The following is a 17,664-nucleotide window of genomic DNA, read 5'->3' as shown; positions in this document are numbered from 1 at the left end:
TTCCAGAAGTAACAGAGGGGACTGAAGAGTTAGTGGAACAGAGATGTGCAAATTGCAGTCTATTCCTGATGAGTTAAAGTTCTGTAATTTTTTTAACTTCAACAGTGTGAGTAGCATATTGAATTAAGAAGCTGAGGCTATAAAGAATTATTCAACGTGAGCTGCAGATCTTCAAGAAAAAATTCCAGAACCTCCTTTGGCAGGCATTTGAATGTTAACAGGGGCCATCACAGAGATACTGCAGATGCTGGAGAAAATGCTGGAAAATCTCAGCAGGTCTGGCAGCATCTGTAAGGAGAGAAAAGAGTTTGATTTTTCTATCTGTTTCCAGGTAATAACTGGAATTCTACCTTTCTTGAAGGCAGCTCAGATTGGCTTTATCAGTCATGCCCCTATCCCAAGGATACATTTTTTTTAAAAATCGCAGTGGAACTCCTGTCCTAGAGTGGTGGGCTTTTTCAGGCTAGTGACTGAATGGGCAGTCTGGAGTTTCCATGGTTGTACCATGATTAGGAGAGCTACTACCACAGGGTGGCAGCATTGAGCTATGATTCTACTCCTTGCTTGCCTTTGTTGTAAACTAGAGCCCTGAATTCCTTTTAATGTTTAGTCACAGACCAGATTTTAACTTGTCCGAAAGGGGACTCACTTGTAGCACAGGTCTGTATCAGTACGGTTCTGAGATTGGCAGCTGGAACACCTGCCTGTTTCAGTTACCATGTTGAGTTTTCTTTTTAAAATTCACAGTCACATGCACTTCATCTGTTCAATAAAGAGTCCCAGTACATTACTGAACTTGCTGTTGTCCTTCCCATACTGGAGATGGAATCCCCAATTCTAAGCAAAGAAAGCTGTCAGGAGATTGTTAAAATTTGAGCCCAGAAAACCTGTAAGGCACTGACCAATACCTCCCAAAGGCATAACTAGATTATTAACTAGTTGGTTGTTCTGGGTATTGTGTGGCATCACTGGATCTTAAAGTTGGTGCTAGAAATTGCAAATTTTGGTGAAGCCAAGAAAAGGAGTGTTCACTCTCCAGGGCCCACAAAACAAACTCCTTTCTGGGCCTCTTGATGAGGTCTCCCTGTCTGGGCTTACCTTGCCTGTCCTCATCTCTCAGGTTTGGGAACTGCTGTTCCTCTACCCTTCGAAAACCAGCGAGCAGGAACAGGGTTGGTATCTTATCTGTGAAACTCACCACAACCATGTTAATGAAATCCAAGTTAGTTTGCTACAGTAAACATACCCCCTTCCTTGTTTTGCCAATTATTTTAAATCTATTCTTACCAATTCTCTGTCACTGCAATCACTTTATTTCACTTTATAAAAAAACTTTATAACTTTGAGAACTTCTCTGAATAACCACAGGGAATATTTATGTTCTGATATCAAAGTTTGCTGTCACTGTCCTTGGAAAATTTGTTCTTTTGAGTGAGTGTCAATATTTGCAGCTTGTTTGCTGGGATGCAGCAATGTTAACAAAGGGTCTGTGATAGAAACATAGGAATGAGAGGAGGCCATTCAGTTTGATCATTGCTGAATATTTTACCTTCCTGCCTAATCTGAACAAATCCTTGCCTCAAAATATTCTTGCACTTCAGTAATAAAAACAACAAAATGCTGGAAATGCCCAGCAGGTCAGGCAGTATCTGTGCACCAAAGTCATCTTAACCATTAGCTCTGCTTCTCTCTTTGCGGATGTTGCCTGACTGAGTATTTCTTCCATTTTGTTTTTGTTTTTGTTTTTTGTTCAGATTTCCTGCATCAGCAAAATGAATTTCAAGATAAATTATTTCTGTTTAGAGCACTGAGTGCCAATGAAATTACGCAGTGAATGTTTTAATCTGTTATTACACATTGGACAGCACTTTGTTTAAATCTCTTAATTTTTTTCCATTGCTCTTATTAAAGCTGCTACTGACTGGTTTAATTAATAAACTGCTTTAAACAATCACAGAATTCTGTTACTGTAAAATATGCCAGATCTGATCATGATGGGCCCCAGCACTATGTTACTATTGACACAGTAATGAAGGAACTTGATGACCTGTGCAAAAGTACAAAGGTAAGTGGTGTGCCATGAGCAAAAGAGTGAAAGTAGAGGAATAGATTATAATACCATAAACGGAAAACAAATTGTTATATAAATATCAAACTGCTTCCACAACTTGAGCCAAATATGATCTAGCATTTGAAATAAGGGGAACCATTACTGATCTGTCTATTACAGTTACTGTGTATTTGGAATGGAACCATGGGCTCATGGAGTGGAGGGATGGTATTATAATTGAGAAATTTGTGTATTACAATGTAATTCAGACTTTGAATTCGATTTTGATGCTTTTCATCTGACAGTAATGGGATAGCACCTCATCATAAGGGGGGGGGGTAGCTCAACACTAGGATGGGGGAGCAAAGGAGGAAAAGGTCCGCTTGCATGGAGTGATAGATCAAGATGTGGTTGGGTGACAGCTTCTCTCTCAGTGAGGGTCTGTCCAGGCCATGTGTAGTGGCATGAAATGTGTTGGTTTAATTATCCAAATTAATATGTTGGATGGCAAGGACCTTGTTTGCAAGGAAGGAGACATTCCAGAAGGGATGTTGAGATGGCCAGTTATAGGTGTCCAGTGGCAGGGATGGTGCTAGGAGGGGCTGTTGGGAGCAAGATTTCCCCACTATGGGCATTCTGGGCAGGGCGGTTGGTCAGAGAATATCACAATTTAGGCTGCTATTTATAAGGAGGCAACATCAAATGTCTGGATGAACCTTTTAGAGATCACTAAATTGCTACAGAGGGAAGCTGTCGGTTTGTCTCTAAGGGAGTCTAACCTAGGAAGGTGGTCAAGTATAGTCAAGGAGGGCTCAAAGTAAGGATAGGGATTTGGGAGGTCAGCATACCTTGAAATTCATTCATGGGATGTGGGCTTTGCTTGCTCGGCTAGCATTTATTACCCATCCTTAATTTCCCTTGAGCAGGTGATAGTGAGATGCAGCTTAAACTGCTGCAGTCCATTTGGTGTAGTTACATTCACAATGCTATTAGGGAGAGATTTCTGGGCTTTTGACAGCACCAATAAAGGAACATTTCCAGGTAAGGCCGGTGAGTAGCTTGGAAAGGAACTTGGAGGTGGATGTTGTTGTGCTACCTTTGTCTTTCTACATGGTTGTGGGCTTGGAATCTGCTGTCAATGGAGACTTTATTTATTTCTGCAGTATATATTGTGGATGGTAATTACTGCTGCTACTGATAATCAGTGGTGATAGGAATGAATGCTTGTGGATGTGGTGCCCTGGATGGTGGCAATCTCCCTGAATGTTGTAGTTGCACTAATCCAAGCAACTGGGGAATATTTCATTATACTCCTGACTTGTGCCTTGCACAGAGGGACCTCAGTTATCCCGCATTTGATTCACCAAATTTCAGATTATCCGGATAAGATCTCAAGGTCCTGATGCTTGGCTAACGATGTTATCCAACATTCGAATATCCGAATGAAATACTGCTCGCCTGTGTCCTTCAGATAATTGAGGTTTCTCTGTAAATAATGGGCAGGCTGTGTCCAGACAGAAGGTGATTTAATCAAAGAATCCCTAGCTTGTGACCTGCTTTTGTAGCTGCAGTAAATATCTGTCTACCCTAGTTCAATTTCTGGTCAACCTCCAGGATGTTGACAGTGGGATATTCAGTTTTGGTGATGCCAATCATTGTCAAGAGGATAGTTAGATTTTCCCTTGTTGGAAATAGCCATTGCCTGACACTTGTGTAGTGTTCATGTTATTTGTCACTTCTCTAGATATTGTCTATGTTACTACATCAGGACATGGACTACTTTGGTATTTTCTGCATTCCAAATTGCGCTAACCATTATGCAATCATCTGTGAACATCTCTCCTTCTGAACTTATATTGGAGGGAAAGTCATTGATGAAGCAGGTAAAGATGGTTGGGCCTATGACACTACCCGGAGGAGTTCCTGCAGAAATGTCGTGGAGCTGAGATGACTGCCTTCCTCCATCCAAAGCCATCTTCCTTTGTGCCAGGTATAACTCCTACCACCAGGTATAACTCCTCCCTGATACCCATTAAAAGGGGTAAAATGAAAAAGGCATGATGAAGAGAGGTAAGGAAAGAAGAAAATAAGAGGTTGATTTGGATTGGACGTAGAAATAGACATAGAAAGCTGAAGTTGCATTGGACTGGTGACATTGAATTTAATAGGATACATATATCCTAGTAGTAAAAAGAGATTAGGGAGAAAACAGTAGGAAAGAGTCCAGAGTTAAAGTAAGGTCCTGTGATGGGATAAAGTTGACATAAGGAGGGTGAAGTCAGAAAGGAACATCAATGAACAAAAATACAAATTACTGAATAAGCTCAGCAGGCCTGGCAGCATTTGTGAAGAGAAATCAGAGTTAATATTCTGGGTCAAATGAAGGGTCACTTGACTCAAATGTTAACTCTGGATTTCCTTCCACAGATGCTGCCAGACCTGCTGAGCTTTTCCACTAATTTCTTGTTTTTGTTTCTGAACAGCATCTTCTATTCTTTCAGTTTTTATTTAACACCAACAAACGGCCATCGACATTCCTCTGCAGAGGAGGAAGGCAAGTGTAGTCCAGAAGTTGAATTATATCAGAGAGCACTTGTTAGACCTCAGCTAGAGTATTTTGAACAGTTCTGGGTGCCACATTATAGTAAGGATGTGAACACATTGGAGAAAAATAGTTCCAGGGGTGAGAAACTTTAATTATGAGAATAAATTTAGTGGAGGTGATGGCCTAAAGGCATTATCACTGGATTGTTAATCCAGAGACCCAAGTAATGTTCAGTATCAAAATCCCACCATGGTAGATGGTGGAATTTCTAGAATTGAGGATCCTAATGATGACAATGAATCCATTGTTAATTTTTGAGAAAAAAACATCTGGTTCATATCCTTTAGGGAAGGAAACTGCCATCCTTACCCGGTTTGGCCTACATGTGACTCCAGACCCACAGCAATATGGTTGACTCTTAACTGGCCTTGGGCAATTAGGGATGGGCAATAAAGGCTGGCTTAGCCAGTGATGCCTTCATTCTCATGTATTAATTTTTAAAAAGATTGAAGCAGTTGGGAGTGTTCTCCTTGGAGAGAAGACTCAGAGGAGATTTGATACAGGTTTTCAAAATGATGAGCAGGCTGGATAGAGTAGATAAAACAAACAAAATGAAAGTACATAGATTTAACGTGAAGTTCAAAACAAGTAAGGGTGAAGTGAAAAAAAGGTTTTTCACTAGGCAAGTGGCTAGGATATGAAATGCACTAACTGGAAATGTTGGGACAGGTCAACTGAAGCATTCAAGAGAGCATTGGATTTTAAAAATTATGCAAGAGTATGGGGCAGAAAGTAATTGGCACTTGGTAATGATTAAAAACAAATTGCTGAAGAAAACTAGGGCTGGCTGCATCTGTGGAGAAAAAAGACAGTTAACATTTTGAGTTAGTGACCCTTCTTCAGAACTAGATAATGATTCTCATTTAACGAGCTAGTGCAGGCGTGATGGTTTGACTGTGCCCTCTTGCGCTGTATAATTCTGTGACACATTGATGACATTTCTGTTGGAATGAAGGGTGAAGGTCAGAATGTGTGCACAATTGATTTTCAGAGTAAAAATGAGAAATTTAGAGATCATAATATCAAGGACCAGCAAAGAAATGACCTAAGGCTAAGCAGAGTGAATCCCTAGCCAGGATCAGACAAATTACTAAACTAGAACACCGAGTTATTGGACCATCCTCTGGCACAGCACCTCACAGTAATGTTGGAGAAAGGGTTTATGCTGATCAAATTCTATAATATTCTGAATGGGTAACCTCCGATTCACTGAATTTGTGTCTCAAACAGAAAATGCAAGAAACTCTCAGTAGGTCTGGTAACATCTGTAGAGAGACAGAAACTGAGTTACTGTGTTGAGTCCAGTATGACGCTACTTCAAAACTTGGATAAGCTTGTTATATTACAATCAGATCAGTATTAGGCTATGAGTGTAGAATCATGGGGCAATGGGTGAGTCATTTAACATTGTGATCTCCCTATGAAAGGATTGTCCAGTGACTACATCCATGAAGATGTGGACAATGGTGACGAAAGTCACAGTGCCAATTGCATCAGCCTTACTTGATGAGCAGGGACATGAGTTGAAGCCAACTAATTCCATGATGATACTCTTCTCACTCAGTTGCAGAAGTCTGATATGAAAATTCCGGCAGAAGAAATCACAGAAACTTATGCAGAGTTCAACAACATTGTATGTTGCACAACAGAACTAACAGATGAGGAAATTGCAGGTGTGGTTTGTTCTTCACCTCAGGAGTCCAATGACCTTGAAGATTCCAATGATTACTCACCCAGCCATCTGTCTGTAACTGAAGCCACAAAGGCTGTAGTAATACTGCAAAATAAAAATACCAACTGTGTTGATAATATGCCAGATCATATTGTGCTTGACCTGAGCCAGTACAGTAAGGTGAAAGAGGCTAATTTTTTTAGCTAAACTGATATTTTAAGATGCCTTTCACAGGTTTGTTGCCATTGTAAGATGTAAACAAGTAGAATAACAGACAGTTTGCACACATTTAATGCAATACTGTGTTTTTGAGTTTTTTTTTCATGCACTGTATGTTTGTAGATACATCATGTCCCATAGATACCTCTTCAGCCATCTCAAAGCACACAGGTTTGTGCGTGGGTCACTTGAGAGTTGACTGTGTATCCACAAGGGAGAGAAATTAATGTTTGTACCTTGAACTGAATATGGTGTATAATTATTGTAATGTTTCTGATAAATGCTCCAAATATAAAGTATGGAAGGCTTGCATAGGATATAAAATCAGTCTCTGTTGTGTCGGTTGCTTCTGTGCTGTAATCCAATATAGTATCTGTTCATTTGGCTTGTTGTTCAGATTATATCTCTGAAATCACCTGAGGAAGGTTTTTCCCTGCTACATCAGTCATACTAATTGCTGTATACTGACGGAGGGATATTCTAATTGGCTAAGATTAGCCTAATGTATCAGTTGGAAAGTCAGAGCAAGTACCTACCAGACCTGGAAAGTATGATTCCATTTAAGTTCGAGCAGGTAATTAACTGCCTGCAGCAAAAACAAAATACCAGAGAAACACAGCGGGTCTGCAGCATCAGGACAGAAAAGCAGTGTTAATGTTTTAATTCTGTTATGGACCAGGCCCATACTCCCTCAAAACATTTCAAGAAGGCAGCCTACAGCCTAGACTCTAAATTTGCTAGTTGTTTTAAGCAGATATAAAATGGATATTCCAGGAATAATGCAGCTGGCCCAACCACTCAGTTTCAAACAAAACAGAATTTATTTACAGACTACTGAATCGAGAATACCAACCTATCTATAAACCAAATCGACACCACCACAACTTAATGATGCTGTTCTAAATACTTGCAACATTCTTGTAAACACCCCTTGGCAAAAAAGGTAAAATCAAACACAGGTTCTTACAGGTGAGATGTCGGAGAAAGAGAGAGGGCATCAGCATGGAGCTGTTTCTTTGATCAGCAGCCTCAAACAGAGTGCTTGCTCAAACCAAACCAGCCTCTGAACTGGGAAAACTGACCATTCCCCATTCATTGTACATGTGTTTTGAAAGAAAGACTTGAAAGCCTTCTCAAATAGATATTTCCAGATATATTGGAAACCCTGCCTTTATGAGTTCTGTTGAAAAAAATCAAGGACAACATAACCTTGTTAAAAGAGCAGCATCGTCACTCGTCTCCCCTTAAAAAATAAAAATCAATATCCAAAGATGGCTTCATTTTAAAACCCCTTAAATTGTTAGTATCCTACAACACATATACAATATTGTAGTAGTGCACATTTGCAAATTTATAGTTATTCTATTTAAGTTCGTTTACTCCTGCCACCGAACACCTCAGTTTCTCATCCAAGTCTTGACAATGCGTTGGCAATCATGTTTGCTTGTCCTGCCACATGCACGGTTTTCAAATTGAATGGCTGTAACAACAGGCTCCATCTAAACAGTCTCGAATTTGATTGGGTTATGATCAGTGTATATGATTGTCTCAGATACATTACTGGGAACATAAGCATTGAAATGACATAACGCGAACACCAAGCTCAAAGTCTCCTTCTCAACTGTTGAATATTTCTGCTGATGAATGTTCAGTTTGCTGGAGAAATACCCGATAGGCACAGCATCACCATCAACATCACTCGCATCGATCGCTGCCTCGAATGACTGACAGGAGCGTGGGTAACACAGCTTTCAGGTTGTCAAATGCCTTCTGATAGTTTGCTGTCTACTGAAACTTGTTGCCTTTCTTTAATAATTCAGTGAGTGGAGCCGTGGTAAAGTTTGGTACAGATTTCTGATAAAATCCATTCAATTCCAAGAATCATAGTACTGCTCTTTTTGTTGATGGTAACTCCCTAATTGACTTTGTTTTTGCATTCCATGGGGTCAGTTGTCCATGTCAAATGACATGACTGAGGAAGGTGACTTGGGCTTTGGCAAATTCACTTTTAGCCAGGTTTATCACCAAGCCTGTCTCCCGAAGTCGATCAAACAATTCTGATAAATGTTGTAAATGTTCCTTCCATGTGTGACGAAAAATCACCAGGTCATGTATGTATATGACACAATTAGATATTCAAGAAATGACCTTTATTGGTTAGTCTTTGAAATATGGCTAACACATTTTTCATACCAAATGGCATGACTTTAAGTTGATACGGTCCATTTGGTGTTACGAAAGCCAAAATTGACTTTGCTCTTTTGGACAAAGGTACCTGACAGTATCTTCTCAGCAAGTACAATTTAGAAATACAAGTTGCTTGATGCACCTTTTCAACATAATCTTCCAAATGTGGAATCAGATATGCATCAGTCTTTGTAACGTATTGACTTTGTGACAGTCCACACATAACCATTGCGTAACATCTAGTTTTGGCACTACTATGGGTGAGTTCCAGTCACTGTAACTTTGATTGTGTCATCTTGGAGCATTTGTTCAATCTCCTTTCGAACCTGTGCCAACTTTAGAGGGTTATGCCTATAAGGATGTTGTTTAATTGGAACAACATTTCCTCTATCTACATCATGCATAATTAGGTTAGTACTTCCCCGCTTGTTTCCTTATATCTCCCCATGCAATAGGAACATCTCTTTCAGAACATTTAAATTTTCCCGTGGAAGATACTTCAATAACTCATCCCAATTTTTGACAACTTCCTCATTGTCCAATTTAATTTGAGGAATGTCCAATTCAGAATCCTCTGAATGTGGCTCTTCACTGTGCTGTAACCATTAACACAGTTTCCTTTTGTTTTCCTTCCCTGTCAAAATATTTACATGACACACTCAGATTTCTTTCTGTCTGGAGTCCTTATCAAATAGTCAATCTCCTTTCAACTTGATAGGATCCACTAAACCTTACTTTTTAAAGGTTCAACTGCCACTTGAAACAACACTAATACCTTATCTCCAATAGCAAAAATGTAATTTTTTGATTTCTTGTCTGCTTCTTGTTTCATTATATACCGTGATACTTTTAAATGCTGTCTAGCCAACTCCCCCACTCTATTTAACCATTCCCTAAAATTTGACATATAGTCCAAATATGTGGTCTTTGAGTTATTACTTACCAATTTCTTCTTATTCAATTTTAGTGGTCCTCTCACTTCATGCCTAATAACTAATTCAAATGGACTGAATTTGGTCGATTCATTGGATGCATCTGATGGCAAAAATTATAAACTGAATTCCTTCATCACGATCATCTGGATAGTCTTGACTATAAACGTTCAACATGGTCTTTAATGTCTGATGCCACCTTTCTCACACTCCGTGATTCTGGATGGCTTGCAGTAGAATTGAATTGTTTTATTCCTAAGCTATCCATAACTTGCTTGAATATTTTTGATGTGAATTTTGACCCTTGATCTGATTGTGGTTAGTCTGTATCTAGTGAAAATTTTGATTAATTCCTCTACAATCCTTTTAGCTGTGATTTGCATAATGGAATGGCCTCTGGAAATCTAGTCGACACATCCATTATTGTTAACAAATACTGATTCCCACTTTTTGTTTTAGGTAGGGGCCGTCAAATGCAAAAATAGGTATTAAAGGTGCAGGGTTGTTTACTGCCTGTGATTTTCCAATTGTCTGACATGTCTGGCAAAATTCAGCTGCATCCTTGTGCAATCCAGGCCAGTTAAAATATTTTTGTATTTGAGCTCTTAAGTTTTTCTTACCACCTAAATTATCTCCTTCAGGTAGTTCATGTGCTACCTGCAACACCTCCTTTCTATAATCCACTGGCAATACAACTTGATGAACTTCTTCCCCATTTCTCATCTGCCTGAATATATAATGGTCTCCATTTTCTCATTAAAACATCATTTTTAAGATAGTAGCATTCAGGGATACATCAAGATTCTTCAGCATATGATCATATACTTTTGATCCAATTTTCATCTTTCTGCGTACCTCAGTTAGTTAATTTCTCTGAGCTAAAGATTTCTACATTGTCAAATAAGATCTCTGCTAATTCCACTTCAACTGTCTTATCTGTACTCTTTGATCTCTCCTGTTTCAATTGGTGACTTTGTGACCTCATTACCACAGTCAAGAAAAATCTCAGGATATGCTTCCTGCAATACCTCAGTTTCCTGAGTTTCTACAGGTTTTTGAACCACAGTAAGCAGCACTCCAACCAGTGAATCAGCTATATCATTAGCAAGGACAGATTGTATTCCTGGAGCTGAGAGCTTGTCCAGTACTTCTACCACAACTCCTCCATTCTTCACTGGACACACTAACCTCAATCTATATAACAGAGCACTTCTTGTCTCACTGTGAATTCCTGTTACCAACACTTTCCTCCAGCAATAGTCCTTCAGAGGTAATATCTTCTCATCTTTCAATATCAAAGATTGAATAGAGCCTCTGTCTCTTAATATTGTAAGACCTATACCTGCTGCACTTCACCTGCCTAAGTAAATTTTACCTTTGGAAGTATGTGGTTTAAGAAGATCAGGTACTTCCTCCTTAACCAGCCTCTAACCAGGTTGTACATTCTGGTGCAGCGTTTTAGCCTTCACTGTGCTTTCCATGACCATCCAACAAAACTCACTGGCTTATCCGGTTTTCCTACATCTGGCTTCCCAGTACCTTTTCCTAAATCTACCAACATAGTGATTTCACATGGCCTACTTTATTGCAGTGAAAACACTATTTTTAATCTTCTCTTTCCCCTTCAAGGGTTTCCTTTTTACCCTGTGGTAAGTTATCCTTATGATCTTCACCAAGATCAACCTTTCCCTTTCCACGTAAGGATTTCTTTTTTCCCCACAATTTCCATCCCTCCCAGATTGAAATTGATGTCGGAAGCCAGACTTTGATTTATGAACCAACTCCATTATCAGCTGCTTATCTTACCGCTTTAATTCTCTGCTCTTCCACAAATTCTCACTACTTCAGGAAGTCAAATTTTGAACTCCTAATCATTTAAGAGCATCATAGGTGGATAAAGGTATTAAAATAGAACAAACCTATCAAATTATTTTGTTTGATCCTTTCAAACAAAATGTAGGTTTGATCAGGGCCTCTGATTCCTGAAGCTTTTTGTCAGCTTCTGGCACAAGCTCAGATGCACTTAAAATAGCTTTCTTCACCTCATATGCACCAGATACCTCCTCTGATAGGGATGCAAATAATTCATTAGCTCTACCTACAAGGTGTTTGGATCAAACTCCACATGGTCACTGGCCTCTGCATTTGTTTAGCTGCCTTTTCAAATGAGATGAAAGTGTTTTCCACATCTTTCTCAAATTTAGGCAATGCTTGAATATATTTAAACAGTTCCCCACCAGGTCTTTGGCGATGATAGGTTTGCTTATCCTCACTAAGCTTACTTTCTGCCTTCATCTCCATCCTTCTAAGCTGACTTTCCAAAGTGCCAACTGATTTTCAAACACAGAAGTAAAAAACAATTACTGCAGATGCTGGAAACCAGATTCTGGATCAGTGGTGCTGGAAGAGCACAGCAGTTCAGGCAGCACCCAAAAAAATAGACGTTTCGGGCAAAAGCCCTTCATCAGGAATAAAGGTATGAGCCGGAAGCATGGGGAGATAAGCTACACCTTCTATTTTCTTTTCCTTTGTTCTGCTTTTAATAGTAATTCAAACAGTTTCATTCTCTTGCCTCTAACTCAAGCAGCTTCATTTTCAATTGTATTTTAGCCACCTGCAAAGATTCTGATGGCATTTGCAGCAAATTTAAAATGCTGAGATACAGCTGTAAATTTTGGCCTTTCCTCACAGGAGGCAGCTCCAACTCGAGCTTGACTTAATTCCAGCAGCTTTTCCTTGTTCACCTTTTAAAAAGCTCCCAAAGTGACTTCTTCCAACCCCAGAAAATTTAGTGACTGAAAGAGCCACTACCACAAACACTATTTAAACCAACCAAATTAATCATCCAGAACAAGACATTAACACCTACCACTTACTGCAGTTGAGTGCACATACAGTAATCCCAAATCAGAACTATAGACCAAATCCTGCAGAGCTCCCAACCTGTTATAGACCCAACCCTCTCAAAATGTTAAGGTAGCCCAGGTCCTACCTTTGTTGTTAGTTGTTTTAAGCAGGTCTATGTGGATATTCCAGGAATGATGTAGCGGGCCCAACCACTCCGTTTGAAACAAAAATTTACAGATTACTGAATGAAACACCAACATGAGAACCAAATTTAGAATAACAACCCATCAACTCCACTGCACCTTAATGCAGTGGTTCCAAATAATTGCAACATCCTGATAAATAACCCCTTGGCAAAAAAAAAAGTAAAAATCAAACACCTGTTCTTCCCAGAGAGATGTCAGAGAAAGCAAGAGGATTGGTGTGGAGTTATTTCTTTGAGCAGCAGCCTCATACAGAATGTTTGCTAAAACCAAACCCTGAACTGGGAGAGAATTGGCCACCCCCTTTTCATTGTACAAGTGTTTTAAAAGACAGACTTAAAAGCCTCCTCAAATAGATAATTCCAGATATATCAGAACCTCTTTACAGCCCCTTTTGAAAAACAAATAATCAAGGACAGCATAACTTTGTTAAAGGAGCAGCAAGGTCACAAGTCCAATATCTTTATGGTGAGGTGCCCAGTAGTTGCTGGACAAGTACCAGTGGCACAGGCAAGAAGTCCTTAAGTGACCAATAATAGGTCATAGGCAATAGAAAGTGATATAATGCCAACCCACCAAAAATAAACTGACCTGTTGTCTCTATTCATACTTGTGACTGTAATACCAGAGTTATTCAACAGCCACACCAGGTCTCAGATGCCATTTTACCAGCCCACAATTGCTTGAAAAGCAATTCTTAAATATAGGTGGTGCTGGTGAGGCAGTAGCAGGCTTTCTAGCCTATTCCAACTTGTACAAAAAAATCCCAATGCAGTCAGATATTGAAACCATGCCTAAGGAATGAACAATAAAATATTCAGGACAGTTTGGGGACACTTGAAATAATGTTGGTTGTGTCAAAAGTATCATTGGAAACAAGTTTATCACTGGAATAATGTTAGACAAAGAAACAATTTAGAAGAAGTTTTTCTTTTTTTATTGTTTTTTTAAGTTGACAGAAATTATGCGTACAGCCTTAAAAGGAGGCATTTGACTTTATCGGTTGGCGCCTCTCAACCCACCGAACCAAGCAACGCAGACAACCTAAAGCTAAAAAAACAAACTAAAAAAATAAGCTAAAATAAAAAAAAAGTTGTTTGTTTGTTTGGTTGGTTGTTTTGTTTCGCTTTGGTTGAGTGGTCATTAGTTTCGTTGCTTTGAGAGTTGCGCAGAGGCCGACCAGTAAGATAATTTCTCATCTTTAACTGCCCGGCCTCAACATTCCAGATGGATCCAATCTAGTCGCTCATCTCTGGACATTCCATTCTGCGCACTGGCATCAAAGACACCAGTGTTCCTTGCCGCTGGAAGCAAGGCTATTTTTGTCCTGTCAAGGAAAAAACCATAGAAGAGAAGAATGTCATGTACATGAAACTATTCCATTACAGATCCAGATTAGAGTAGCCTGCCTCAACACTTCTTGAAACCAGGCTCTGCAATATTTCTGGAAACCTGAAGATCAACTCTTCATCCACCAGTACATCTACTTAGATTTGACCAACCCATCATCCCATCAACAAAGCCACCGCTGTGTTGATTAAATGCTTACTCCTATTTTTAAAAAAGGTTTTTAAACGGTGGGGAGAAAAGTCACTGCAGACTGTTGAAGATTTATCTCAGAGGTTGATAATTCGAGCCCACTGGAGATCTTTGGGCAGGTCAGAGAATTTCACATCCATATACCAACCCAATTCTGCCTGCCTCCAGGCAGGAATCTAAAACCACACCATGGTCCAGGCCAGGCTACACCGTTATATCCTGTAGAAACTTCAAATCTTTAGCCAATCCATACCTTCAACCTCAAGGAAATAAAAAAGTGAATGATTTTTAAAAAATTAGGATGGATCAAATTAAATATCCTTTGTCAGGTGTATTCCAACACAGGAATAGAAGTGAAAAGATTTTACAATAGCTGCCCCTAATGACACCATCTTAGGTACAAAGTACCTAGGTACAAATCTTTGATAGAGAAATAAAATGAATAAAAAAAAAGTGTGGCATTACTGAGGAACCTCGATTATCCAAAGGAGATTGAGGTACCAATAGAAACATTACATCAAAGACGTGTTTCCAACAGTGATCACGCCCTTTGTTTAGTGATTAAGCAGGCACACAGTTGCCAAATGGCTGACCTCCTGCTCTCTGCTTTCCCTAGAGTTCTACAGAGGGATCTAGTCTGGCTGTCCTGGAGGGCAGTAGTGTGGGACAGGGTTGAGGCAGGGGAGCAGGATTGGGGGCACAGGCAGGAGCTCGTGCATTTTGTGCTGGGGGCAGCCAGTGTAGGATGTGGTTTGGTGGGCAGTGTTGGGGGTGGGGCCTTATGCACTATGTCCCGCTGCAGTCTCCTGAATGGGGAGCAGACTTCAAAAACTCCAAGACCCAGCTGAAAGGCATTTAAATCAAATAACTGATTATCCGAAGGAAATAGTGCCCACCCATCCTAAATAATAGAGGTTTCTCATGTAGTGTCTAAAAAAAGTATTGGAAGAAAACATGCAGGTCTGCAGGCTCCCTTTTACTACGTCCCAGCTCATTTTCATAGGGAGCAAGGAGAATGTAACATAAGCTTTGTATTAGCAACAGAAGTGGAATTATGGATGTGGAGAACCATCAGTTATCCAGGATATGAAACTCATTTCTAATCAATTAGAGTAACAGTGAACAGCAACATTCCACTTATGACAAACACCTTTTGAATGTTTGTCTAAATACAAAAACAAAGAGGATTCTATAACAGTGTTCTCTATTATCCTGCTCATTTTCAGATCAGACTGTTGACCCCAGGTCCCAATACCAAATCTTCCTTTAGAACTACAGCTTTCCCACCACCCCCCCCCAACCATTTTTGCCAAAGCTAAATCATATCTTGAAACTTATCCAAATAGGAAACATTGTATGGGCTGCAACATTCCCACCAACCTTCAGAATATGTTACTTGTACTGTAGATAAAGTACTCACCATAAAACTAGAGGTTAACTACTGCAAGCAAGAACATGTGAAGGGAAAGGAGGAAACCCCTGGGGGACAAAGGAAAAAAAATTAAGATGCAAGTAGTTAGTAGTAAATAAAGACATGTTTACATAGCATATTTCACAAGGTCAAAAACAACAAAACAATTCAGTTATTTGGATATTTACAAGTCTAGTTGCTGTTGTAAGGTGACAGTGAAATCTGCACCCAGCAATCAAATACAAAAGTCTATTTTAGCCATTACCATAATTGTTTACTGTGACATCGCAAATACAGTGAGTGAATAGCACCCAAAGAGCTCTTACAGTCACCCGAGAAGGCAGACAGAATCTGCACAGTAACCTTTCAAAACGGCTTTGGAATGCAATCCTGAAATAAGTGCTCCAACTTCTGGAGGGGGAATTTGGAAACCCACACCCAAACACAGCTTCCTTAGATTCCTTTAACCTAGAATCAAGTTAAAGATTGTGCCACTGCTTCACAATGGCAGGGTAGGTCAGTGGTCCACACCAGCTGCGTCAGAGTGCCAGGGTCCTGAGTTCCAGCCCCACTTTGAGGGGCTGTCCATGTGGAGTTTGTCTATTATTACCATCTCTGCAGGAGTTCCTCCCACATTGCAATGATACCCAGGTTAGATGGATTGGTCATGCCAAATTGCCCAGTGTCCAGGGATGCATGGATTAGCCATGAGGAAATGCATGGTGGGTGGGGTGGGTCTGGGTGGCATGCTCTTCAGAGGGTCAGTGTGTGGATCAATGGGCCGAATGGCCCGCATCCTCATTGTAGATAGTCCATTCTTCAGAAGAAGAAGTGGGTTTTTGTCTTCGATATTTTTTAGGAGGAATGGTGCAGCTTTTTAAAAGCGGAAACACCAGGAGTGTTGTGTAATCTCGGAATGAGATCAGGGTGGGGTGTTGGGTTAGTTCGATGCCGGACACTGGCGCTTTAATGTTAACGTTAGGATGTACAAACACACGAACAGACCCCCGTTTCCGCTGGGCGAGGGGGGCTACATACGTTCCTAAAGAAATGTTATGGTCAATCGCCAATTCAACATTGATCGTTGCTACAGGAATCGTCCAGTTTCGCTTTCATTCGGTTTGCTGACGCAGGGAATATAAGAGCGGCTTTGCAAGCATCAAACAACTAACTCTTCAAAATATAGGAGAGAAATATGAAATAAAAGACCGAAAGAGTTAGACCAAGTGCAGTGACTCCTTGGGGATTCCTATCTAAGTTAGTTTTAGGGTGTGGGGAGGGAGACGCGGGAAGTCGTGGAAACGACACGGAAACTAAAACGGATCGAATTAACACCCAGAAGGTCGGAGGGAAGCTCCGACAATAAGGAGCCGCCCGAATAGAGACCTTACCTTCAAAAAACATAGAGGACAGCAGAAAGCATCCTGCCCCTTTCAGGGTGACACCCGCCGTGAAAGAGAACAAACAACTCCGGGAGCAGCCTTTTATAGTCCTCCCTGAACCAATCACCGAGAGCTCGGAAAGTATCTCATCACTCTCCACCTCCTGGCGTAGGCAAGCAGGCTCTTCAGCCCATCGAGTTCACACTGACCCTCCGAACAGCATGCCGCCCAGACCTACCCTCTACATCTCCCATGATTAATCCAACTAACCTACTTTACTCAGAGTGGTACGGGCGTGGAATGACATACCTGCCAATGTAGTTAGCTACATTAGGGAGCACTGCTGCCTCACAGCGCCAAAGATCCGGGTTCAATTCCCGCCTCAGGTGACTGACTGTGTGGAGTTTGCACATTCTCCCCGTGTCTGCGTGGGTTTCCTCCGGGTGCTCTGGTTTCCTCCCACAGTCCAAAGATGTGTGGGTCAGGTGAACTGGCCACGCTAAATTGCCCGTAGTGTTAGGTAAGGGGTAAATGTGGGGGGATGGGTGGGTTGCGCTTCGGCGGGTCGGTGTGGACTTGTTGGGTCGAAGGGCCTGTTTCCACACTGTAAAGTAATC

The 17,664-nt window shown here is 40.6% G+C and overlaps 1 long non-coding RNA gene across 1 annotated transcript; it reads right to left on the bottom strand.

Annotated features, from left to right (window-relative positions):
- Positions 1-13,629: 13,629 nt before the first annotated feature.
- LOC132826864 (uncharacterized) lies at positions 13,630-17,159 on the bottom strand. Its single transcript, XR_009645929.1, has 3 exons — positions 17,057-17,159; positions 15,675-15,733; positions 13,630-14,042 (listed from the first exon to the last, which is right to left on the bottom strand). It is a non-coding gene; the product is annotated as an uncharacterized LOC132826864 (long non-coding RNA).
- Positions 17,160-17,664: the final 505 nt, after the last annotated feature.

Source organism: Hemiscyllium ocellatum, chromosome 23 (assembly GCF_020745735.1).
Source record: "Hemiscyllium ocellatum isolate sHemOce1 chromosome 23, sHemOce1.pat.X.cur, whole genome shotgun sequence".
In the NCBI taxonomy this organism is placed as follows: domain Eukaryota; kingdom Metazoa; phylum Chordata; class Chondrichthyes; order Orectolobiformes; family Hemiscylliidae; genus Hemiscyllium; species Hemiscyllium ocellatum.
This window is presented reverse-complemented; position numbering and strand designations above follow the sequence as displayed.